General features: G+C 44.1%; 1 protein-coding gene and 1 non-coding gene across 2 annotated transcripts in view; both read left to right on the forward strand.

Annotated features, from left to right (window-relative positions):
* The window catches only part of PPP1R14C (protein phosphatase 1 regulatory inhibitor subunit 14C), a 106,898-nt gene that overhangs the window by 7,632 nt on the left and 71,671 nt on the right, over positions 1-27,595 (forward strand). The window lies entirely within an intron of this gene.
* LOC112209677 (small nucleolar RNA U13) lies at positions 13,947-14,049 on the forward strand. The gene has a single exon (XR_002944500.1). It is a non-coding gene; the product is annotated as a small nucleolar RNA U13 (small nucleolar RNA).

Genomic DNA, 27,595 nt, shown 5'->3' on the forward strand with positions numbered 1-27,595 from the left:
TGAAAGGTGGTAATGGCAGCCAATTGACTTTGAAGTTTAGGTTGACAGAATTCTTTTGCAAATGTGATCTTCCCTGAGTCCCATCCACTGTCTTTTCCTTTGCTCCTAACGTGCCCCTGCTACACTAGTTCTGCCTGCTGTTCTCATCTCTGTGGGTACATGTATGCTTTTGCTGTCTTCTGTTTGTCCTTTTCCTCCCAGCCTAAAACAACCTGGCAGCCCCTGGCCTCCCTCGCCTAGCCCATAGCTCTCTGTCAAGAAGTCTCTTTCTAGATGGAGGGAAGAATCAAATCTGAATTTTATTTTCCATGTGGCACATGCTTTGGCCACATGGTTTAGTTTGTAGTGCATGCTCTTGCTCTTGTTTCCTGCACTGGGCTAGTTCAAGCCTTCACCTGTCTTTTCAAGGCACCTCTTCTGTTCTCTGCCCTCCCAGTCTCCTCCTCTGCAAGCTAGACCAGCCACCCTCCAGGCACTTCATTCACGACACCCCTTTCTTGGCTGAGTTTTCAACCTCTCTGGCCCATTCCTTTCAGCATATACACAAGTTGAAGTCTCTCTCTTCTGTTTAAACCACCACCATCCCCCACTACCACACAAATAGCTTCCCCTCCTCCGCCCTGTATTCCCCCACCGCACATGCCGCCCTGTCTTTCTCCTTCCCTTTCTGGGTTTTTCCTCTTTTGCCTGCTCTTCAATGATGACATTTCTCTGTCTTTGGGCCCTGGCTCTCTGTTTTTTTGTTTGTTTGTTTGTTTTGTTTTGTTTTCCTTCACTCCTGCGTGCTCTTTTTGGATGATAAGACCCTTCCTGTGGCTTTAGTTGCTGTCCATATGCGGACAACGTGTGACTCTGTATTTTTAGCCCTGATCTGTTTTCTGAGTGCCAGATGTATTCAGACAACTTTGAAATGGACAGTGCCACTTAGTACCCAGAGAAACCTCATATTCAACTGGTCTGAAAATGAGTTTCTCATCTTCCTTAGGAAACCTGCTCCTCTTCCTCACTTCCCTCAGTGGGCGGCAGGCGCTGCTGTGCACAGTTGTCCCAGCCCAAGATTACGTGGCATGCTTATCTCTTGCCTCCTCCTTGCTGTCACACCCAGGAGTCGCAAAGTCTTGTTGATGCTCCTACAGCTCTGGAATATGAGTCCCCACTGGTCCCTGCCACTGCCTTAATCCAGCTCCTTGTAACTTCTCACCTGTATAATAGCAATGGTCACTGTAGTCCAGTTTCTTTCAAATTATGGCAACCACTCTTTCTGCTACTGCACCCTCCACCACTGCTGCTATTGTTTCTACTACTGCTGGGACTAACCCAGCTCTCAGGTGACAGCCAGGAGATTTATGCATCTTACCTCATACCATCAATCCTCCCAACAACTTTATGAAGGAGATGGTATTATCTTCATTTCTTCATTTTTTGGAGAAAGCAGCTGAGATCTGAGAAGTTGTCGCTTGTCCTTGACCAAGTTCACACTGATTCCAAAGTCACTTAGCTATGATGCTCCCATTGCTCCCAATAGCTCCATTTAAGAAGTGCTGATTGCAAACCTTGTCCTTCATGGGTGCTAATTTAATCCTCACAGTAACTCTGCAAGGTAGGTGAAGAAACAAGTACAGGGAGCTTGAGCTGCAGGCCCCCGTCAGAGGCCACATGGCTGGCAGGTGGCAGGGTCTCTGGTTCCTGGGTTGGGCCTCCCGCTCTGTCCCTGCTCCAGCTCCCCACGGTGCTTCAGAGCCACCTCCATGTGCTGCAGCTGGTGTGTTTTCTAAAATCCAGGTGGGATCTTGTTCCCCACAGCCTTCAGGATAAAGCAGGAGCCCCTTAGCACGTGACCAGGGCTCAGGGGTTTCCCTGCCCCAGTCTCTGGACTTGTCTCTAGGCACCCCCAGCCCTGCTGTTTCAGCTATCAGCTGAGTCCCTAAGGCAGCTCAGCAGGAGCCCCTCTGCCATAATCACCTCCACCCCCTCCCCTGCCCCCACTCCCTAGCTGTCTAGCTTGCACCTGTTCTTAGCCTGGCACTTGGCAGTGCCTTCCCAGGAGCTTCTCTGATCCATCTCCTGCTGTCAGGCTGGCTCTGTGGCCTTTCCAGGGCCCCTCTTTCTGTAATCCTGTCTCCCACCCTCACTGCAGCCTCCTGAAGGCAGAATCTTATACCTTTGCAGCCCTGGTGACTCTCACACACCTGGCTGCACTTGGGTGTCTCTGCTATGGACTGAATGTTTGTGTCTCCCCAGATTCATAGGTTGAAACGCTAGTCCCCAGAGTGATGGTATTTGGAGGGAGGACTTTGGGGAGGTCATTAGTGTTAGATGAGGTCGTGAGGATGGAGGCCCTGTGATGTGATTAATGCCCTTAAAAGGGGAGGAAGGGGCCAGAGCTCGCTCTCACTGCCATGCAAGGGCACAGCGTGAAAGCATAGCAAGAAGATGGAAGACGGCCACCTGTAGACCAGGAGGAGGATGCTGGCACCCTGATCTCAGACCTCCAGCCTCTAGAACTGTGAGACAGAAATGCTTGTTGTTGAGCCACTGAGTCTGTGCTATTTATTTGACTGTCAGTGAGTGACAGTGGCTGCATCTTCTGGTTCATGATGTGCATTTCAGAAATGTGTTCCCAAAATTAAACATATGAATATAATTTGGCTCTGCCTGTATTGAAAACCTGCTCTTTCACTGTCAACTTGAAGTTATGGTTCTTTTTCCTGGTTATAAATTATAACTATGGAGTCCTTTGAACCTCTGAACTAAAAGGAAGTTGTGGCGTAAGGCACAGATGTATGGGGTAATGAAAGTCTTCAAAGAAAGGGATCACGAGTTACTGCCATTCTCTGTAATTTTAAGTCTTCAGCATGTCCAAGAATTTTGTTTGCACAGGAATTGCTTATTTCTATGTGAGTAGAAATGCTTGTGCAAGGACGTAGCAAGTGCTTTTCCATCTGTGGATAAGACTCGGAGCAACAGGCTCACACAAGTCTTCATAGAACAAGAATGAAAGCCTGGATTCCTGCCTCTGCTTAAAAGTTGGGGCCAATACATTCTCACTAGGTTTTTCTTAGTCAGCACTGGCATTTTGGAAATCTGTTCCACTGAGTAAAAGCTTAGAAAAAAGAAGACCAGAACGTGGGTGGGTCTCTAAATCATCACTTTATGGTTGAGGAATAAAATGATTAAGAAACAGCTTCTTCATTTTGAAAGAATCCACGGGGAAATCTGTGGAAGGAGCTGTGGAGGGCTGGAATATTCATTCACTCACTGATTCATTTATTTGTTCAACAGATAACATAGGGCAGGAAAGGGGTTATAAAAAGCGTCACCCTTTTAAACTGTGTAAGGGAAAAAGTAGAAAAAGTAAAGGAACGAACACTTCCCATTATGGCAGAAGAATGGAGGAGACCATATGATTGGAAGCTCTTTGGGGCAGGGACTCTGTCCTGTTCACAGTTGTGTTAGTATATTCCACACAGTTATTTCGTACATAGTGGCTGCATATTTCTTTACTCAAAGTCTGTGTTCAGGAAAGGATATGATAAATTCACTGACATTATATTGCAAATGACTAAAAACAACTTACTTATCTTTCATTTTAATAGGAAGTCAGATCTTAAGTAAGAGAAAGTAATCTCTTAAGGGCTGGGCTTCAGGAATGAATAAGCCAGGGCAGGATGTATGCTTTGTGGCTGTGGGAACCTTGCTGGCACCTGTGAGATTAATTCCTGTCGGCTGTTCCCAGTGTGAGGTAGTGGGAATGGCCCTTGCCTGTGAGCTCTGTCCTAGTCGGGCCACTGCTGACCAGCTAGATGAGCTTGGCAAGTCATTTTCACTAACAGAGTTTGTTTTCAGGTTTTCTTTCTTCATTTGAAAAAAAATGAGGGAGATCTGGGACTTTCTAGCTCTAACCTTTAGATGTTCTATGCTAAAGCCAGGGCTGCACTGGTGAAAGTGAGATGTATCAAAGAAAGGGTGATATTGAAAGCAGGAGAAATAGAAGTGTCTTCCCCTTCAAGGCAAACCTGAGACAAGGATTAGACTAGTTCACCAAGGGCCATTGAATTTGCAGAGCTAATTTCCTGTAGCTGAAGTGGGAGCGTATCCATCCTGCACTGGGCATGATGTCTTGTGTGAGTGGCTTGGGTAGGGACTAGAACGTAAGGATTAGATTAATAACTTTTTTTTTAAATCATCTTTTCCTCCTCTGAAACCTCTCCTTAACTATTGGCTTTCAAGTTAAGTTTGGAATCTGACAGCACAGACACTTACAGCCACCATAGCTGCTTTTTCTTTGCATTTAATTGGGTTAACCTTTAAGAAATGGCATGTTTGACTTAAGGTTTTTAGGCATATAACCTATAATATTGGCTTTGGGGGGTGCTTTTCTGTTCTTATTATTTGTCCTTTATCTTGGCACCTCATAATTAACTAATGGTGGTATTTATTTTAACTTGAGGGAGGTTCGTTTTGAGATATGAAATGAGCATCTGAGAGGGAAAATCACAGCAGCTTTCAGAAGTAAAATTTAACAAGGTGAAATGTACAAATTAGCCTGAATAAGAGCATGACTAAATCTATACTAAGCAAATTACTTTCTATTGGGGAGTTTATTCCTGGAATGTCTCTTTATAGTTAGTTTTAGGACTAATAGGATGGGATAACAAGAAAAACTTAAGATTTTTTATGGACAGTTCTGGCAGGAAGTGAAAAGCAGAACTTATTCTTTGTAATATTTGTTTATTTGGTATAATGATAGAATCATAAAGCACCATCAGATAATCCCATTTGACCCACATAAATACTCTGTGATATAAGTAGCTACTCCATTTTAAAATGAGAAAACGGGGAGGCTCCAAGAGTCTTAGTAACATGCTCAAGTTTAAACTGCCAGTAACAAGAGGAAGACTTGCTTCCTGGAAACTGTGAACATCAGTTGCACCATTTCCCCCCAGATACCTTCCATGTATTCTAGCATGTTTGGCCAATACACTGAGCAAATCTTTTTTGTTTGATTTACTTGATACATTTTCAAATATGCTTCATCTTAGTTGAACAGTTTACAGGATTCTGTTATTTCTCAAGTGAACCATTTACAGGAGTCAGCCATTTCTTAAGAAAAATGCAAATCCTGGCTGGGCACGGTGGCTCACACCTGTAATCCCAGCACTTTGGGAGGCTGAGGCGGGTGGATCACTTGAGGTCAGGAGTTTGAGACCAGCCTGAACAACATGGTAAGACCCCGTCTCTATTTAAAATACAAAAATTAGCCAGGTGTGATGGTGGGCACCTGTAATCCCAGCTACTCAGGAGGCTGAGGCAAGAGAATCGCTTGAACCTGGGAGGCAGAGACTGTAGTGAGCCGAGATCGCACCATTGCACTCCAGCCTGGGTGACAGAGTGGGACTCTGTCTCAAAAAAAAAAAAAAAAAAAAAAAGAAAGAAAGAAAAAGAAAAATTCAAATCCATTATCTCTGAAGTAGACACCCCAGTGAGTGAGCTACTTCTTTCTTTCTTTGCCAGGTTTGCATGAGCCTTTGGTCATGGAGTCCTTGCACTCTTGGTCTATCTATTTAGATGGAATTGACTCCATGCTCAATCTCTTTTGAGGTTAAAAGTTAGAAACTCACTTTAAATAAGGCAAGGGATACAGAGTATATATTTTATCTTACGTATTTGAAAGCGGCAGATATTATCATTGACATGGTAGAAGTAAAGTAATGCTTTTTCTAAATACAATGTAAAAAACTATTAATTACTTGGTTTGCTTATGCTAAATGATGTTTTCACTCAAGTCCTTAGCTACTGCCGCCAATCATCTGTTAATATTTTTCTCTTATATTTGTATGTCAATAACGCACACATTGGTAAAGCCATTTCATTCATTTCTGCTAATGTTAATGGAATTAAATCTGTTTCAAGCCAGGTAGGTGAGGTGTTGAGTTTTCAGATTGGCAGAGATAGCTTTTCTGTTTGGTTCTTATGAGCTAATACTCTACATAACAATTCAAATTAGTCAACTGGTTTTTCTCATGTTTGTGTTGGGGTGTGGCAGCTCTCTGACAAGTCAAAAGAAAATGAGTCATTGATTTGGTGCTAAAACATGATTATGCTTGCTATAATGAAAGCACCATAGAAATATTAAAACTAAAAAACAACACGTACTATCTCTGTTAGACAAGTGCCTTTTGTTATGTTAAGATATTCCATTTCTTCATCATGCGAGATGGTTCAGCATTTACTAATCTTATACCAGAAGCAGTTTACATGAAGAGATATTTAGATAATGAAAACTTGTCTGTACTTAGGTAAATGGAAAGGTTGTCACCTGAACTAGCCAGAGACTCCAAAGCATTTAGCTGCCAGTCATGCCTTAAACCTTAGGAACATCCCATGTTAGACTTAGATTAAGAACCCTTTTGGGGTTTCAAAGAGGTGATGGGCTGCATTCAATGGTGAATGATCCCAAGGTTGAGTTAACTCATCACTCTGAAGAAGAACAAAATGAGGAATTACTTTGCTTAGTTAACTACTGACACCTTACTATAAACTCTGAAGGAAGGCAAAGAATGAGATACAGATAATGTATAAAATATTTAGTAAAATGAAATTCTCATGTCAGCAGTTACAACCACAACTCCGAGGATGTGAGAGAGTGTGGTCTACACAGGAGGGGTGGAGTGGGTGTGGACCTCAGCCTTCTGCTCTAGGAATCCATGCTTGTGAATGTCTTCCTAACTCTAGCCCCACTTTACAAAATCAAAACAAACAGAAAAGTTCCTAAGTATGGCTTCTTACTGGTGGTGGGAAACAGTTTGTCTCATTATCTCATTTCAGAGATGCCTACTGGTTATACTCACAGGTTCTTTTCACATCCTTTATGCCCTGATTCAGAGGATGTCTTAGTCCATTTTGTGTTGCTGTAGCAGAATACCTGAGACTGGGTGATTTATCAAGAAAGAGCCTTATTTGGCTCATGATTCTGGAGGCTGGGGAGTCCCAGAAGCATGGCACTGCATCCGTTGGCTTCTGGGCTTCTAGGGAGAATCTCATGCCATGTCATAACATGATGGAAGGTCAAAGGGGAAGTGGACACAGGTGAAGGGTCAAAACAGACCCTGCCCTGGAGGGAACTAATCTGTCACCTCCAGAATGAATCCAGTCTCACAAGAGCAAGAACTCACTCACTGTAGTGAGAACTGCACCAAGACACCTAGGCCCAGAGGGCGGAGTCTCTGTGACCCAAGCTCTTCCCATTAAGTTCCACCTCTTAAAGTTTCCACCTCCCAACATTGCTGCACTGGGAATTAAGGTTCCAACATGCGTTTTGATGGGGACACTCAAACCATAGCAGAGACATTGCCTTCTAAGATAGACCCTCCCACCTTCCTGGGGTGGGGGAGCTGGCTTGGTCTATCTAGAAGGATGAGCAGGCTGCCCACTACCTACCTTTATTAAGAGTGATTTCAGTCATCATCCTTGGCTAACTTTAATTTCCACTTTTAAATTATCTAATCCTTTCAGAGAAATTTTGGGGATTAATAAATATGAAAAACCATCTCCCCAAAAGCTCAGAATATTTATGAAAGTATTATTAGCAACATCTACTATGCTTTTGCTATAACTAATTCTGCCTTGTCAATCTAGTATTCAAATTAAAGGTTGTTCTTTGACCCAATGGGGGGCAGAGGCATATGAGATTTTTTTTTATTATGGAATAATTTTGGTGGAGTTTCTACCTTGATTGCAAATTTGGTCACACACCAGGTTTTATGACTATAGAATAATCTAATCAACACTCCAGAATCTAATCAACACTCCAGAATGGAAAATCTTGTTGGGTTGCTTCAAGAGAATTACCTTTCTGCAATGGGAGCTCTATCACATTTGAGTTAAGTGATAATAGATAACATGTATTCTAGGTAAAACTCTTTTTTCATAGGATATCTTTTATATGTACCTAGAAAAGAGATTTGGATGATACATGATAACTATCAGTAGTGCTTTTTAGTATCATTATGGGTAATTTATTTTGTTTTTCTGTTTTGTGCAATGCACATGTATTTCTCCTATAAGAGAATAACTTCAAAGTTGTTTTTTAGAAGGGGTGGGCATGAGTATCCCACTGTTTTATTGTCATGGGTAAGAAAGGGGCACAAGCCCTCTCCTGCCACAGGGCTTTACAATGTTTGGAATAGCTCAGTTGGTGTTTTTTCCATCTTCTTTTTGAGGAAGATGGGCTTTAAATTTTTAAAAAATTATAAATAAGGAAAAAAAAAGCCAGTAGATTTGTTCATATTAGATTGTTTATATTTTCAGAGGAAGCAGCCATAACACTTTGGATAGAACACATGGCACTTTGGATAGAACATGTAACACTTTGGAAGACTCCTTTGGTGTCTTCATTTTTGGGGGGCAGGAAAGACAGTCTCTGAGGATGAGGATGGTACCACCACCCACAGGACGGAAGGAAAGGTAAAAGGAAGATTGAATCACTCTTCAACTTCCTTCTGGAGCCCAGCCCTTTCCACCTGCTCAGGGGCTGACTTCTCCGGTATCATCAGCCATTCCTTTGTTTCAAGAGTCATGGACCGTATACTGAAGATCTGTGCAGTTTAGGATATGTAAATTATATCTCAGTAAAGTATTAGAACACAAATACACACAAAAGCCTTTCTCTCTTTCTCTTCCTCTCTTCAGCCAGATTTGACACAGAGATTGTCTATATCCTTTGATCGCATTTTGTCAACTTCTGTGCCCCTCTTAGCCACTGCTGTGTGGCTTGTCCTTCTTTTCCACCCAGAAGGCTCATGACCTCCATGTTGCTAAATTCCAAGTGCCCATTCCAGTTTTTATCTTGTGTGCTCTCGGCTTTCTAAGCCACTCTATCAATTACCCAACCATCAGCCTTCCCAGCATCCATCCATCCTTCTGTCAGCCAATGCGCTGTCCTTCTGTCCCTCCTTCCAATATCCACCCACTAGTCCCTTCGTCTGTCTCTGCCAGGCATTCTTTTTTTTTTTTTAAACAAATAAGCTTTATGTTTTATATGGTTTTAGATTTACAGAAAAATTGCGAAGACAGAACACTATTGCCATATACTCTGCAACAGGTTTTACCTGTTAGCAACATATGTTAGAATTATACATTTGTCACAATGAACGAACCAATATCGATACATTATTATTCTCTAAAGTCCATACTTTGTTCGGATTCTTTAGTTTTTGCCTAGAGTCCTTTTTCTGTTCCAGGATCCCATCTGGGACACCACATTGCATTTACCTGGCATGTCTCCTTAGACTCCCTTGGCTAGGCCAGTTTCTCAGCCTTCCTTTGTTTTTGATGACCTTGACAGTATTGTGGAGTACTTTTTAGGTATTTTGTAGAATGTCCCTCACATGGCATTTGTCGGATGTTTTTCTCATGATTAGACTACGTTTATGGGTTTGAGGGAGGAAGACCCAAAAGGTAAAGAAACACTTTTATCACATTCTGTGAAGGTACATCCTGTCAACATGGCTTATTACTGTTGATATTCACCTTGAGCACCTGGCTGAGATACTGTCAGGCTTCTCCACTGTACAGCTACTCCCTCCCTTTCCACACTATATTCTTTGGAAGAAAATCACTATGTGTAGCTCATTCTTTTTTTTTGAGACAGAGTCTTGCTCTGTCGCCCAGGCTGGAGTGCAGTGGCACGATCTCGGCTCACTGCAAGCTCCGCCTCCTGGGTTCATGCCATTCTCCTGCTTCAGCCTCCCAAGTAGCTGGGACTACAGGTGCCCACCACACCCAGCTAATTTTTTTTTTGTATTTTTAGTAGAGATGGGGTTTCACTGTGTTAGCGAGGATGGTCTCGATCTCCTGACCTCATGATCCACCCGCCTCAGCCTCCCAAAGTGCTGGGATTACAGACGTGAGCCACCGCGCCCAGTAGCTCATTCTTAAGTGATGGGAAGTTATGTTCTGCCTCATTGTGTAGCTACATAATTTATATGGAATTCTTTTGCGTGGGAGATTTGTCTCTTCTTCCTCATTTGTTTATTTAGTCTGCCTTATTTATGTCAGTATGGTTCACGTATATTTATTGTTTGTTTTGGATTATAATTCAATTATTACTTTATTTTGTGGCCCATATTATTCCAGCTTTGGCTATTGGGAGCTGTTTCGATTGGTTCCTGTGTTCTTTGACATACCCCCATGATCGTGTGTGTGTATGTATTTAATACTTCTTTACTTTCTAGCACTACAAAATACTCTAGGCTTATTTTGTATGTTTCCTGCCCCAGATTCAGAGTCAGCCATTTCTCCAAGGAACACTGATTCCTTTTATTAGAGAATGGTATTAGAAACCAAGATATGGCCGGGTGCGGTGGCTCATGCCTGTAATCCCAGCACTTTGGGATGCCAAGGAGGGCAGATCGCCTGAGGTCAGGAGTTCGAGATCAGCCTGGCCAACGTGGTGAAACCCTGTCTCTACTAAAAATACAAAAATTAGCCAGATGTGGTGGCATGCTCCTGTAATCCCAGCTACTCGGGAGGCTGAGACAGGAGAATCGCTTGAACCCAGGAGACAGAGGTTGCAGTGAGCCGAGATCATGCCATTGCACTCCACCCTGGGTGACAGAGCAAGACTGTCTAAAAAAAAAGACAAAGAAAAAAGAAAAGAAAAGAAACCAAGATAAGGGATGCCAAGTGTACTTGTTGCTACTGAAATGTAATTGTTTCTAAGATCTCTCACATGACAGCAAGAAAATATATGTGTGTATTCTAATTGGTGTATACATATCTACAAATATTTCCATTTGTAACCATCAGCATCTATATCAAGCTAAACATCAGCTCATTTGATGTTTTCGATTCTAATCCATTACTACATGGGTTGCACTAGCCCCCTTTCTTTGCCTGTCTTTAAACTCCTACTCCAACAGAGACAAACCTGTGGTTCCCACCATCCGTATCCATTCCCTTAATTGTTCAGTTGTAGTATATATGTACAGCAATATCAGAATTGTTAACTCAATCCCTATGGGAAACAACTTTATCAACTAGAAGATGGTGCTTATATGCACTCCTTTTACATTTGATTTTAACAGACTCTACTTATTTCTAGTTACTTAGGTCAGTACCCTTTTCCCCTATCCCCTTCAGTGAGGTTGTTGCATACATTTGTAATATAGATAGATTGTTTTGTCACATTCTGCATTCCATCCTGGGATCCCCCAATCTCCTAAATGACTTTTTAAATTTGCTTACATTATACATTAAGATTCATTCTTTGTGTAGTCAGTCCTATGGACTTTAACAAATGCAGAGTGTCATGTATCCACCCTTGCAGTATCATACAGAACAGTTGCACCCCCTAAAATATCTCCTGTGCTTTACCCATTTACCCCCCTCCCTTTCTTTTCTTTTCTTTTCTCTTTTTTTTTTTTTTTTTGAGACGGAGTCTTGGTTTGTCACCCAGGCTGGGTGCAGTGGTGTGATCTGAGCTCACTGCAACCTCTGCCTCCTGGGTTCAAGTGATTCTTCTGCCTCAGCCTCCTGAGCAGCTGGGACTACAGGCGTGCGCCTCAACATCCAGCTAATTTTTGTGTTTTTAGTAGAGACGGGGTTTCACCATGTTGGCCAGCCTGATCTCGAAATCCTGACCTCATGTGATCTGCCCACCTGGGCCTCCCAAAGTGCTGGGATTATAGGCATGAGCCACCGTGCCAGGCCAACCTCTGCCATTTCTTCCTGAACCACTGATCTCTTTCCTATTGCTATCGTTTTGCCTTTTCCAGTATGTCATATAATTGAAATCATACAGTATACAGCATTTTCAGACTAACTTCTTTCACTACACAATATACATTTAAGATTCATCTGTGTTTTTTTTGTGACTTGATAGCTCAATTCTTTTTATGGCTGAATAAGATGCCATTGTATACATGTACCACAGTTTATCCACTTGGCTCTTGAAGGACATCTTGGTTGCTTCAGTTTTTGATGATCATGAGAAAGCCTGGTATAAACACGTGTGGGTGGACTTTTGTTTGGATATAAATTTGAAATTAGTGAGGTCAAAGTGCCACATGCACTTTTAGGTGCTAGGGACACAGGTGCTTAGGATACAACAGCGAAAGAGTCCCTGTGCTCTTAAAAACAAACGCAAATGAATAAATCAGAATGGCTTCAGCTCACGAGTAGTGCTAGGAAAAAAAGAAAGCTAATAGGATAATGAGTGAGAGACTGTGGCCAGGTTAGTGGGGCCAGGAAGAGCTTCTTTGAGGAAGTTCATTGCATTTGTATCTGGGCCTGCATGATGAGAGATGGCACCAGCGGTGTGCAAAGCCCTGGGGGGACATACTGGGCTCAGTTAATGCAAACACCCTCCGGCAGGATGAATCTTGGCATGGCCAAGGGACTAGGAACAGAAAGTACTGTGAGGTAAAGACATGAATGAGAGTATTTTCTTAAAAACTTTTTATTGTAGGCCGGGCACGGTGGCTCATGCCTGTAATCCCAGCACTTCGGGAGGCCGAGGCAGGCGGATCACGAGGTCAGGAGATCGAGACCATCCTGGCTAACATGGTGAAACCCCGTTTCTACTAAAAGTACAAAAAATTAGCTGGGCATGGTGGTGGGCACCTGTAGTCCCAGCTACTCGGGAGGCTGAGGCAGGAGAATGGCGTGAACCTGGGAGGCGGAGATTGCAGTGAGCGGAGATCACACCACTGCACTCCAGCCTGGGCGACAGAGCAAGACTCCGTCTCAATAACAACAACAACAACAACAACAAACTTTTTATTGTAGTATAACATACAAAGTACACAAAACCCAAGTGTAAGTGCACAGTTGATGAATTTTGTCAAATTGAACCCACCCACCTTCCAGATCAGGAAATGGAATAGTGCCAGCACTGCAGGGGTCCCTTGTGTGTGCTCATCCCATTATCAGCCCCCTGCCCTCCCTCCAAGGTCATCTGATTAATTTTACCTTCTTAAAAGCTTTTATGTCTGTTTTGTTGTTGTTGTTGTTGTTGTTGTTCAACATTAGATGTGTGAGATACACCCACATTGTTGCATGTCATTTGAGGTTTGATCATTTCAGTTGCCACATAGTACTCCATGTGTGAATACACCACAGTTGTTTTTTTATCGATTCTACTTTTGATGGACATTTGGGAAGCTTTCAGTTTTGAGCTATTCTGAATTGAGCTTCCGAGAATATTATTGCATATGTCTTTTGGTGAACCTATGTCTGCATTTCTGTTGGCTTATATACAGAGTGGCAAAATTGCTGGCTTATAGAATACGTGTATATTCAGCATTGCTGGGTACTGTCAGATGATTTCTTAAGTAATTGCACCAATCTACATGCCCACTGCACTATATGAAAGTTCTGATTGTTTCCCATCCTTACCTACACTTGTTATTTTCTGACTTTTTCATTTAGCCGTCTGTTATGTAATATAGTGGTGTTGCATTATGGTTCAAATTTACATTTACCTGATGGCTAGTCAAGTCCAGCCCCTTTTCATATGTTTACTGGCCTTTGGATATCCTCTTTGTGAAGTGCTTGTTCAATTCTTTTGCCCATTTCAAAGAGAAAAAACAACTTTGGGTTTGGGTTGTCTTTTATATATCCTGGACACTGATCTCTTACAGTCTAGATATGAGTCCTTTGTCAGAAATATGTGTCCCACTTGGTGAACTGCCTTTTTCACTCTCTGAATGGTGACTTTTGAGGCACAGAAGTTCTTAATCTTAATATTTTCCAATTTGTCAGCTTTTTCCTTTATATTTGGTACATTTTCAACCTATTTAAGAAAACTTTGTCTGCTACAAGGTCATGAAAATGTTTTTGTGTTACCTTTTTGATGCTTCATTATTTTACCTTTTATATATAGATCTGTAATCCATCTGAAATTCATTTTTGTGTGTGGTATAATGTAGAGATTACGATTCATGATCCTTTTGTAGTTCATAGCATGATGATTGGGTGTTCACATGCATGTGTGAAATGTGCCAGCCTTGAACCTTGTTACAACATTGGCACATGACCCATCTGACCTGAATTTGGAACACCCAGTTGACCCAGCACCATTCATTTAAAGATCATCTTCCCTCACTACACTGTAGTTACAAATAAGGGGATACCGTAGATTGAATGTTTATATCCCCCTAAAATTTATATGTTGGAATCCTAAGCCCCAGTATTATACTATTGGGAGAGGGGCCTTTCGGAGGTGATTATGTCCTGAGGGTGGAGCACTCATGAATGGGATTAGTGCCCTTATAAAAGACACAAGAGAGCTCTCTTTCTCTGCACTCCATCATGGGAGGACACATTGAGAAGTTAGCCATCTGCAAACCAGGAAGCTGGCTCTCACCAGACGTAGGATCTGTGTGGTACCTTGATCTTGAACTTCCCAGCTTCCAGAATGGTGAGAAATATATTTCTGTTGTTTAAACCACCAGTCTGTGGTAGTCTGTTAAAGCAGCCCAAACTGACTAAGACAGGAGACCTTGTATGTTTGGCTCTATATAGATTCTAGTGAGTATGTTCTAATATTAGGTAGAGCCTTTCTGTCTTGCTCACTATACTCCATCTTCATTTCCTGGCAGTGGCCCCTGTGCTGTAAATATTCAATAAATATCAGCTGGTTGGTGGACAGGTCTGAACTTGCCTTTAGGCAAGAGTTTTAAAATATCTGGGCTCCCAGTCCAAGAAAAGATACTCAGATTTTGTGTTAGAGAAGACTTGACTTGCCTAGTTAATTACATTTCTTCTCTAGGCCCAAATATGTTTCTGGACCAGTTCTGCTGGCTAAAGTCCTTGGGGAAGGCTGGTTGACCTCAGGTTGTCCAGTTGGCAGTAATGAATCTATTTAACCATCCAGCCAGTCATGCAATAAATATCTTTTATGGGCCTACTATGTGGCAGGCATAAAGTAGAACTAAAATAATAGGATTATTTCCAGAGTTTCTATTTTTAATTTTAGAACATTTGTTGTTTCTTTCTTTACAAGTTAAACACTCAGTGCAAGGAGGGTAATTCTGAGAATTTTCCTCTATTTTGAGGTTAGCTTTATTGTTCTGTTCTAGTTATTTAAAATTTTTGTGTGTGACAGCCTAGATAAACAGGCAACAGGCCTAAGAATTAGAGCTTTTATGTTGCTATCAGACTATTTTAAAACAAAACCCTACAAAGAAAAAGAGATGAAAATAAATGTGAAGTGCAGTATTTCATACAGTGAATTCAGCGAGAAGTTAAGTACTTTTCTCATTTTCAAAATTTAGTGCCAGACCAAAGACCAAGTTTAGAAAAATAGAGGAATGCATTTTCAGGAGGTTGGTGTGGACTCTGGATGTGCCAGTCAGTGCCAGTACACCAGATCGCATTGTGAGTGGGCCACGTGCCATATACCATGTGTCACATGCCACATACCGCTCTTCTTCTTCTTCTTTTTTTTTTTTTTGAGACGGAGTCTGAGTCTCGCTCTGTTGTCCAGGCTGGGGTGCAGTGGCGCTATCTCGGCTCACTGCAAGCTCTGCCTCCCGGATTCATGCCATTCTCCTGCCTCAGCCTCCTGAGTAGCTGGGATTACAGGTGCCCACTACCACGCCCGGCTAATTTTTTGTATTTTTAGTAGAGATGGGGTTTCAATGTGTTAGCCAGTATGTCTCGATCTCCTGAGCTCGTGATCTGCCCGCCTCGGCCTCCCAAAGTGCCGGGATTACAGGCCTGAGCCACCGCGCCCAGCCAAATGCTGCTCTTCTTGGTAACTGCCCTCTGGGGAACAAAAGAGCCCTAGAGGCTTCTCCCATGGTACCATCTTGCTTGGTGACACCAGGGTCTGGGGTTATGTCCCAGGGTCTCTTTGTTCCTCCTTTCCTCTGGGGATATGAACAAAGAGGGGCAGGGGACAAGCAGATCCCCAAACTGGGGCCAGCTCCAGGCGGTAGCTGTTGGAAAATGGGGCTGCCTCCGCCAGCACTTATTGTCCACACTGCCCATGTCTGGTGGCTGCAGTTTGAGCTGCTCTGAAGCCTTTTGAGGCCACTGGGAGAGGCAGCCTCCTAGCAGGCCCGCCTCGGGAGGAGGAAGCAGATTGCTAAGGGAACAGGGCGGCTGGTGCTTGTGAATGTTACTTCCGTGATGGGACTGTGATTCTCGTTCTTATTTAGTTAATATCATGACCAATTTCATTTTCAGCTTGTCTCAGGTGAATATTTTATATATTTAGTGAAACCTCACCAACCCTGAAGTCAGGAATTTTGTAACTCCAGTCGTTTGGAACCGAGTGAAGGAACCTAAAGGAAAGCAGAAAGAGGCCAGGCGCGGTGGCTCACGTCTGGAATCCTAGCACTTTGGGAGGCCAAGGCGGGTGAATCCCTTGAGGTCAGAAGTTCAAAAACAGCCTGGCCAACATGGTGAAACCTCATCTCTACTAAAAATACAAACATTAGGCCGGGCGCGGTGGCTCACGCCTGTAATCCCAGCACTTTGGGAGGCCGAGGTAGGCGGATCACTTGAGGTCAGGAGTTTGAGACCAGCCTGGCCAACATGGCAAACCCCATCTCTACTAAAAATACAAAAAAATTAGCTGGGCATGGTGGCACACACCTGTAATCCCAGCTACTCAGGAGGCTGAGGCAGGAGAATCGCTTGAACCCAGGAGGCAGAGGTTGAGGTGAGCCGAGATTGCGCCACTGCACTCCAGCCTGGGTGACAGAGCAAGACTCCGTCTCGGGGGAAAAAAAACAAAAAGCAGAAAGAGTAGCTTTGAGACCCTAAAGAGATACGATATTTTGGGGTATGCTGGGGTATGTTCTTGATTTATTACAGAGGTCCTTGGGCTTCCACGTAGAGCTTCTGTGCTCTTACTTTAGCCACATTTCTAACAAGTTTGGTTTTCTGCTTTTTTAGTTCACTAGATTTAGAAGCAACAAACTAGGCTGCTAGGTGTACGTTCTGGGAGAACATCTAGAAGTGACAGCTGACAGCCTGACAGTAAGGGAGGAGACAGAGCATCTATAAAAAGCTCGGAAGACCAGAGCTGTCTTATATACTGTATAAGGCAGAGAGCTCTGAGCCTGTTGCAGCCTGGAGCGTGTCCCGAGAGGCAGTGTGGCAGGACGCCTGGCCACAGGAGTGACCTGAGCCATTCAGACCCCAAAGGCAGGCACACGAGGAATCCCTTAGAGAGATTTGAAGAAAAAGAGTTGAATACTAGTTATCTGAAATAATTTACATATATAGAACCCTTGTTTTCCTTGGGATACTAAACACATAAAAGAACTCCCCCTTTCTCTCCATGTCTCCGTTCTCCCCTTCTCTCCTCCCCTCTTTCTTCCCTTCTCTCCTCCCCTCTTTCTCTCCTCCCCTTTCTCTCCTTCCCTCTTTCTCCCCTTCTCTCCTTCTCTCCCTCCCTCTTCCTCTCCCCCTTGCTTTCCTCCCACCCTTTCTGCGGCCCCTCCCCTCCCGACTCTCCTCTCCCCCACTCCCCTCCCACCTTGCTCTCTCCCTTTCCGTTTTCACTTCCCCTTTTACTTTCCTCCCCCACTCCTTCTCCCTAACACAATACAGCGTCCCTTTTTTTTTTTTTTTTTTTTTTTTTTTTGTCTTTGAGGTTCACATATATGCAGTGAGTTGCTGGTGAAAGTTTAACAACTGGCTCTCATGAGAGAAAAAAATCCCTTGATTCGGCCGGGCGCGGTGGCTCACGCCTGTAATCCCAGCACTTTGGGAGGCCGAGGCGGGCAGATCACGAGCTCAGGAGATCGAGACCATCCTGGCTAACATGGTGAAACCCCGTCTCTACTAAAAATACAGATTACCTGGGCGTGGTGGCGGGCACCTGTAGTCCCAGCTACTTGGGAGGCTGAGGCAGGAGAATGGCGTGAACCCGGGAGGCGGAGCTTGCAGTGAGCCGAGATAGCGCCACTACACTCCAGCCTGGGCGAAAGAGCGAGACTCCCGTCTCAAAAAACAAAACAAAACAAAACAAAAAAACCCTTGATTCACAGCAGCGCAGTTTCCTTAGTGTAAGTCCTCGCCATGGTTGATTTCAGGTGACCATTGTGAAGTCCCTGGGGAGGAGCAGGGACAAGTACTTTCTCCATACAGATGCAGGAGATGGAAGTAATCTTAAGAGCATAAGAATAGGCAGATAACACCAAATAATCAGAAAGTCATGTTTTGAGTATTTACAACTTTATTATATAATTACTCTTCTTATACAATTATATAATTTAATTTAAAAATTTAGTAACATTTAACTCAATGTATCAAAAATATTATCATTTTAACATATGATCGATATAAAATTATTATTCTTATTTGAGACAAATTCTCACTCTGTAGCCCAAGCTGGAGTGCAGTGGTGCGATCTTGGCTGACTGCGACATCTGCCTCCCAGGCTCAAGTGATTGTCCTGCCTCAGCCTCCCAAGTAGCTGGGACTATCAGCACGCGCCACCACACCCAGCTAATTTTTTGTACTTTAGTAGAAATGGGGTTTCACCATGTTGCCCAGGGTGGTCTCGAACTCCTGAGCTCAGGCGATCCACCCATCGTGGCCTCCCAAAGTGCTGGGATTACAGGCGTGAGCCACCGTGCCCAGCCTCAATATAAAATTATCAATAAGATATTTTACACTCCTTAAAAATATCTAACCTTCCATTATAGTTAGAGGTGATCCTATGACAAATTTTGACCAGTGAAATGAATTCACTGCATGGAGTTTTTGAATAATAATTTAATGGTCACTGATTCTGCTGTCATGGGAAACTTGTCTTTTTCCTTACTTCCTGAAATGTAAGTAGAAGAGGAAAGAAAACATTAAAAATAGAAACAATAGAATAAGAACTTACATATGACATCTTTGAACTGTTGAACAAATGCCAATATCCAACTATGTTGGACTTCTCTGTATATGGCAGAAAAAAAATCATATTTAGTCTCCAAACTGCTGTTAAAAGGTTGTCGTTGTTAGATGCTGCCAAACCCAATGGTTGAGTAAAAGAGAAGGTGTCGAAAGCAGAGACCTGCATAAGGTGAAGGCACAGGACAAGTGAATTGTGAATGAAGAAAATTCTAGGCTGATGAAATCGAACATGAAAAGGCCGAAGCGGGAAGAAGCTGAAAGTAGAATGAACCAAGGTTTACTAATTACCAATACCATGCAACAAACTCCCCCACATCTTAGTGGCTTAAGAAATGACTATCATTTATTTTGCTTGCAAATCTGATTTGTGCATCATTTGTTGGGGGTGACTCATCTCTGCCTCATGGGGAATTAATTGATGTGGCAAACTTAGGGCCTGAGTATGTATTTTCAACATGACTTACGCTGCAAACTGTTGGGGCCATGGGCCATTGTGTCAGCTCTTCAGCATACAGGCTTTTCCATGTGCTATTTCAGTTTCCTTGCTGTATGGGGACTGGGCTCTGGAGTAAACATCTCAATACGATCAGGAAGAAGTTGTATTGCTTTTAATGACTTTGCCTTGGAGGTCACATAGTATTGCTTCTGTTCTAATCACAGTTCTAACAAGGCTTCAAGGAAAAGGAACATAGATTTTACCTTCTGATGGGAGGAAAGTCAAGTGAGATCACCTTGTGAGGAAGGGAAGTGGAATGGGAAATATTGTTGAAGCCAGTTTTGGAAAATACAATCTGCCACACAAGAAAGAATAAGAAAATATGGGTGATGAGAACTGAATTCAACACATACTCATTACACTTTTGTCATGTGCTAGTTACTTTTTTTTTTTCTTTTTTTGAGATGGAGTCTCACTCTGTCGCCCAGGCTGGAGTGCAGTGGCGCGATCTTGGCTCACTGCAAGCTCTGCCTCCCAGGTTCACGCCATTCTTCTGCCTCAGGCTCCTGAGTAGCTGGACTACAGGCGACCGCCACCATGCCTGGCTAATTTTTTTGTATTTTTAGTAGAGATGGGGTTTCAATGTGTTAGCCAGGATGGTCTTGATCTCCTGACCTCGTGATCTGCCCGCCTCGGCCTCCCAAAGTGCTGGAATTACAGGCGTGAGCCACTGCGCCCGGCTGCTAGTTACCTTTTAAGCACCCGTGATACCGAAGTAGACCAAAGAGACAAAAATCACTTCCCTTCCTTGTGGGTTTTACATTCTAGGGAAATGAGAGAGAAGAGTGATAGGTGATGAGGTTAGAAGAAACAGAGCCTTGTAGGTTAGAGTACGACTCTTTTTTTTTTTTTAATGGTAAGGAATTTGAATTTTGTTCCTAAGTATGATAGCTTTTATGCAGGGAAGTGATATGGTCTTATTATTTTTTATGACTATAAAATTAACTTTTATTTAACATTTTTTTACAAAATACATTTAAAAAATTTTAAATCTGTTTTTTAGAGCAGTTTTAGATTCACAGTAAAATTGAGAGGAAGGTACCTTTCCTATGTACTCTCTGCCCAGTCCCCCAACACAGCCTCCCCACCAACTCCCCCGGCGTGACCCTCCATTGGAGCAGTACATTGGTCACAATCGATGAACCTACGTTGACACACCATTATCACCCAAAGTGCATAGTTTACATGAGGGTCCACTCAAGGTGTTGTACATTCCATGGGTTTGGACAAATGTTTAATGACATGTATCCACCATGGTAGTTTACAGAGGAGTTCCACTGACCTGAACATTCTCTCGTTATTGTGTTTGACAGCTGGCTTATAAAACTCCTGTAAATTTAACAGTGGTCTCTAGTGAGCTGGTACAAGCCAGCTCCATTCAGCACACCATTGTACAAACCTAATATCTTATAGTTGAGGGATTCTCTGTAATTTTGTTTGAGCATAACAACAATCTAACTCTGTTATAAGGAGAATCCCAGAAGCTCACATTTAAAAGAGACCCGAGAGATCTTCTGTCCTGACCTTTCTGCCTGACACACTGATTCCATCTATAGCATGGTAAAAGGATCTTTCAGGGCCACTGCTGCTCAGATTTCTCACGTCTCCACACAGAATCCGTGATTGACGCACACATTTGAAAGTTAAGGGATTTTCTTCAGGCTGCAAACTGGGACTGGAATTTCGTCTCTTTCTCTTGTTCTTCTCTAATTTTATTCTCATGCAAACAGCCTGATTTCTGATTTCATAATTTAGCACAAGACATATTTTATTTAAGTAGGGATGAATTTAAAGATCACAGAACCATGTCATTAAGTGAAATCAACAAATGTTTATCAGCATTCAGAATTTCTCCATTTCTTTTTTTCTTTCTTTTTTTTGAGACGGAGTCTTGCTCTCACCTAGGCTGGAGTGCAGTGGTGCGGTCTTGGCTCACCGCAACCTCTGCCTCCCGGGTTCAAGCGATTCTCCTGCTTCAGCCTCCTGAGTAGCTGGGATTACAGGTTCCCGCCACCATGCCCTGCTCTTTTTTTTTTGTATTTTTAGTAGAGACGGGGTTTGCCACATTGGCCAGGCTGTTCTCAAACTCCTGACCTCAAGTGATCCGCCCGCCTTGGCCTCCCAAATTGCTGGGATTACAGGTGTGAGCCACTGCGCCCGGCCCAGAATCTCTCCCTTTCTTTGCTGAAGAATTTATGCTATGTATTCATCACCTATCTATAAAGTGGTTATAGCTGGGAACCCTTTGCAGATGGGTAATTCATCATTAGATGGGTTATAGATAATCTCTCTATTCATTATATGGCATTGACATTCAGAACTAATGGTTAAAGTCACTCTAGATGGGAAATATTAGATTCCTTCCCTAGGCCAGGGAGACTAGACAGCTTTTTAGAAGATCTCTGTAACCCTCAGCATTGGTGCTTTTATGACAAGGTGAAGCTCTTTTGTAAAGCTGTGTTTTTGTGTGTGCGTGTTAATGCACCAGACCATTCCTGGCCTACTGTGCAAGGCCCTGTGGTGCAGGTGGGGAGGCGGGTAGAGATAGAGAGTGAGGTACAGCTGAGTGCAGATCCCCAGCTCTGAGCATCACTGGGTGTGTGACTTACTCAATTCATCATTTAGCTATTGAGAGCTGATGTTAGGCATATTCTTTCTTTTCTTATGAAGCCTTGGTTTATTGTGGGCCTCAGAATAGAAGCTTCTTGGCCTGAAAATGAAGTTCTTTGGAAGTGCCATCTGACACTTCTCCTGGTGGGCAGAGTTGCTGAAACCGGAAGCAGGGGGTTTGAGGGGTGCTGTAACTGACGTGGGGAGACCGACTGGGGACAAAGAATGAGGATAGTAACAGGAGATGACTCCTCCTCCCCAGGAGGCCAGATGCATCCAGAGGCCTCACGTGGCTGGATGTAGGTTACAAGGTCGCTCTCACAGTCAAGGTGTGAACAAGGCCTTGGTCTTCCCATCAGCCATGCTGCCTTATAAGCCGCTCAGTCAACTCCCCATCCACCTCCAAACTGCTGCTTGCCTGGCCTCCCTCTTCATTGATGATGTGATGAGCCACCCAAATAGACCTGGAGTTTTTTTTGTGTTTTGAAATAATTTTAATTTACAGATTTGCAAAGAAAGCACAGAGTTTTCCCCATGTACCCTTCACCCAGCTTCCTCCAATGTTGACATTTTCCTGTGCATTTCTCGACACTAAGAAATCAGCAGTGGTACAAGGTAGCTAATGACAATCTTTATTGAGATCTCCCCATTTTTTCCACGAATGCCCTGTCTCTTCTAGCATGTCTTCTAGGAAACCACATTGCATGAGTGGAGTTCGTTTTCAGCTCCTCTCATTTTCTCCCACACTTGGCACCACCTAATCTGGTCTCTTATCCTTACCCTTTTTTTTTCCATCCCTATGGTGAGTGCCCGGGCCCAGCCTTTTCCACTCATGTGGAGCCTTTGGCACCCTCTCCTGGACTCCCTTCCCCAAATTCTCCCATCTTGCTGTATACATGCTGCTCAGAGAGGCCACTGTAAAAATGACTCTTCTCAGGGGGCTCAGATCTCTCCCTGAATGAAGTCTGAGCTCACTACAGCCCTCCGTTGTAACTTTCCAACTTGGTCTTGCACTACTTTCCAATTTCAGCCTTCTTCTGCAGACAGGTGGGTCTCTTGGCAGACAGATGAGTCTCTTTAACTCTGTTTAATACCTGAGGATGCCTGGTTCTCACTGTGTGTTCCTTACATGCTTTATCTTGTTCGGTCTTCAGAATAATGCCGATGCCAGCCAGCGCTAGGAATGGAGGCCCGCAGAGGCTTATGGAACTGGCCCATGGTCACTCAGCCAGGACATGGGAGCCCAAGACTGCAGACCTGAGGCTCCTAAGCACCCCACTCTCTCATCTCAACTTCAGGATAGCCTCGTGAGTTCTGCTCACGCCATTCCCAGGATCCCCCATCCTCAAAGCTTCCTCTGTCTTAGTCTTGCCCATCCTTCAAAGCCCAGCTTGAACCCCGTCTCCATGAGGTCTTTTGTTTTAGGCTGAAATCAATTTGCTTACTCGGCACCTCTCCCTACCCCCCCACCCCCGAGATTTATTAAGGTATTATTGAAAAACAATAATTATATATACTTGCAGTGTACAGACATGATGCTTTGATAGGTGCATACGTTGTGAAATGATTAAATCAAGCTAATTAGCATATTCATCACCTCACATACTTACCATTTTCTAAATTATGAGAACACTTACTAACTTACCCATACTTCTTGGTATTTATAAATCAATTACAAAGAAATGCTATGAGTCTCCCTCTGTCGCCCAGGCTGGAGTGCAGTGGTGCGATCTCGGCTCACTGCAAGCTCTGCCTCCTGGGTTCACACCATTCTCCTGCCTCAGCCTCCTGAGTAGCTGGGACTACAGGTGCCTGCCACCACTCCCAGGTAATCTGTATTTTTAGTAGAGACGGGGTTTCACCATGTTAGCCAGGATGGTCTCAATCTCCTGACCTTGTGATCCGCCCACCTTGGCCTCCCAAAGTGCTGGGATTACAGGCGTGAGCCACCGCGCCTGGCCGTGTGTGCATTTTTATCTTCTCAATTCGACTGTAAGCTCCTAGAGGGTAGGGACATTGGCTTATAATATATTCTGTCCTCTGGAAGGCCTGGCAGATATTCAGTGTTCAACGGTGTGTTTTAAATAAATATAATTTCCTGGAATATCATTTAATAATAAGTAGTGAAAGCTGGGTGCAGTGGCTCATGCCTGTAATCCCAGCACTTTGGGAGGTGGAGGTGGACGGATCACAAGGTCAGGAGTTCGAGACCAGCCTGGCCAATACGGTGAAACGCCATCTCTACTAAAAATACACAAAAAATTAGCTGGTCATGGTGTCGCACGCCTGTAATCCCAGCTACTCAGGAAGCTGAGACAGGAGAATTGCTTGAACCCGGGAGGCGGAGGTTGCGGTGAGCTGAGATCACGCCACTGCACTGCAGCCTGGGCAACAGAGGGAGATTCTGTCTCAAAAAAAAAAAAAAAGTAGTGAAGAGGATGTTTCTTTTTTGCTCTCATATTTGAAACATGTGATCAATTGGCTTGAACATTGTTTATGATACCACTATGACATTTAATCTGTGTTGACCAAATAATAAAACCAGAAACAACAATAACAGTAGTAGCTCACATAGTGCTTATTATGTGCTGGCCTGTTCTAAGGCTTGCCCATGTTAACTCCTTTCATCCTCTTAATAAACCTGTGAGGTGGATGCTATTTCTGGTCCCATTGTAGCGATGGAACCAGGCAGGAAGAAGTCCAGTAACTTGCTGAGAGCCGTGGAGAAGGTGGTGGAGTTGGAAGGGGCCCCCCCTCTGAGCTGGGTCTCTTGGATCTGCTTCAGTGGGATCTCTTAGCAGAGGTCACACATGGACCCAGTGCTTCCCTCTTTTTCTGTGTAAAATCACAGTGGTCATTTACTAAGGATGCAGAACTCTGATATGTTGAATATGTTTTTGGGAAAGTGAATCTGTTAATATTGTGAGTCCTTATAAATATTTAACTCTCTGCTCTTTATGACTAGTTAGTAATTTCCTTTGTAAAATATTACTTCAACAATAAAAGTGAACTCTTGAGCATGGGGCTGGTGAGGGCATTTCCAAATGCAAGGAAGTTACTTTGACATCTCCCTGGTGGTGCCCAGGTACAGACTGTGGGTAATTACCAGAACTGTTGCTTTGTATGATTTCCCTAGTCAAAGGCTTAATCATTTGACAGTATCTAACCCAGTGTTATTGGGTAACATAACCCATGGCTCTTGACTGTGCTGGGTATGAGGCTGGTGTTTTCTCAGCAGAACCAGTTAAAATAAAACCTAGATGTCATATCCCAGTCTGGCCTGTTTGGGAAAATGCAGTTTGAACCACAAGTGCAATCTACCCGTGGTGTTTTATAACACTGTTTGCTTGGCCAGTCTTCTTCAGCAGGCCCTGAATATCTTGTACTTCTCTCCCTGGTAACAGGATCTCTAAACCGGCCACACCTGTCATAAGTGACTCTACTAAAGGAGAATTCAGAATTCCACTGGGGATACTTAGAACAGTGAGCTGATGTGATCTTGTGTTATTTTCCCTTTCTTGGGGGTTATCCCTTGATTAATTACCTGTCTGTTGGAGAGAGAGTGTTCTTATAATTGGGGTGAACAGGAGGGCCCTAGTGGGCACCCCGGGGTGAGGGAGTGTGGGGCATTGCAGTAGAACCTAGGCAGCGCTTGGAGCCAGCCCTACTGGCTATCTGGGCAGGCCAGCCCTGGAAGGATTCCCATCTTCTCAACGGGAGTGCCCGTGGCTTCCATGAGTTACCAAGCTGGGAATTGCTTCTAACAATCGAGTTGGAGGCGGGGTGCCCGTGGTACAATCTGTGTCTGGCTTCCTTGGCAACTACCTCTTGTCTTGTTTCCTGCTTCCAGTCAATGCCTTTAGGATTAGGCTGAACTTTCCCCTTCATTGTATGTCTCAGCGTCAAAGAGAGGACAGCGAAGGAACATCTTGTTGCTCTCTTACTTGAAATACCAGATAAGTTCAGGGTTCAATAAAGGTGAGACCTTCCTTAGCTTATTTGAAGGAACTGCTGTTAGTCTAATTCATGATCTGTGTCTTTCTACTGCTATTTTGGTGGATTTGTGGATTGGCGTCCCTGGTCCAGAAGAGTTTTATTATCATCCTCAAATAGTCCACATTCAAACAAATCCCTTTTGGATCACAGAAGTGAGATTTTTTTCCTTTAAGCTGTTATAATGAGTGAGGCCCAGGTAAGGGCAGTGTCCTGCCATGGCTGCAGGTGTCTGGGTTTGCAGAGGGCCTGAAGGAGTGGCTTCAAACAGGACAATCCTGTTCATCGTGTGGGAGACCCTGTGGGCAAGGAGATGGGTTTTATACGGATGAGGCCACTCAAGGAAGAGGGAGGAGAGATCACGAGGAAGGGCTAGTTATTTAGGGCCGGTCCCACCCGCCAGTGATCCGGCCTCCCCCTGTGTGTCTCTCCCTACCTTCTGGCTGCCTGTGTCCTAACTCCACGTCCTGTTTGCTGCCTTCCCCATACCAGAAATCCTAATATCCACGGCTCAGCCTGGCCCTGGTTCCTGAGAGATGTCTTGCTGTGTAGCTCTGTGGTGGATGTTGTAGACGGTGAACGGCTCTCTGGGCACAATTCAGCCAGTCTCTGTTGTCAGTGGAAGCAGCACAGATCTTCCCTGCACCGTGTGGCCATTTGAAAACAGGGGTGCACTTGACAACTCCAAAAAAACTAAGGTAGACTGTCTTTACCTGTTGTTTCTGTGAAAGGATCTGGGGAGAAGAGAGGGAAAAAATGAAGTGATAGTTTCAGAGCCATATATGGGCCTCACTTAATGGAGTGAGTGTTGGGGCCAGATTTATATTGGGAAGGGAACTATCTTGGTAGATAAGAAGTGAAAATTCTTGCTGGTGTGACCAAAAGGCTGGGACCTGTCTGTTGACAGCAGAGAAGGCAAGCGAAGGGTCATGTGTAGCACGTCCTCAGGCCTGGCCTTGGGGCCTGTGGAGCTTCCATGAAGATCCGGTGGTCACAGATAGCCTTACTGTTCCTTTCCCCCCTCAGTCCCTCTCTGTCTCTCTCTCCCCGGTAGGGTTCAACATACACATATCTGTGGGTGCAAATACATGAGCAGCTCTGAGTCAGTCTTCTTTCCCTCATTGTGGTCCCCAAAGTCCCTTTTTTGTCCTTCTCGGAGACCAGTTGGATTCAGCACCCTGTGAGGCCTGGGGTTCAACTCAGGACAGCTGTCGGGGAGGCAGGGAGTGGGACCTGGGCCGCTTTCTCTGAGCCAGTCCGGACTGCAGCAGAACCCCAGTGACTGTCCCAACAAGAGGCCGGGACAGACTCATCTCCTGAGGCCCCGTCGTCAGGCAAGAAAGATGGGCTTCCCTGTGGCATGTGTGTTTTCCCTCATCACTGTGTGGTTAGCCCCAGCGGGGATATAGATATTGTCCAGATGCTCACTGGTTAATGTTTTACCTTGCACGAGAATGTGCTGTTCCCAGGCAGCTGTGTGTCATAGTTACAGTCTCCTAGAAGGCTTGTGCGTGTGTCTCCTGGAGCCGCGGCTGGCCCTCACCCCTTATGCAGCCTCCGCGAGGCCTTTTGTGCAGAGCCTTGCCCTTGTGTGTGCCCTCCTACTCCATCTGTATCTTGTCGTCAGTT

Source organism: Pan troglodytes, chromosome 5 (assembly GCF_028858775.2).
Source record: "Pan troglodytes isolate AG18354 chromosome 5, NHGRI_mPanTro3-v2.0_pri, whole genome shotgun sequence".
In the NCBI taxonomy this organism is placed as follows: Eukaryota; Metazoa; Chordata; class Mammalia; order Primates; family Hominidae; genus Pan; species Pan troglodytes.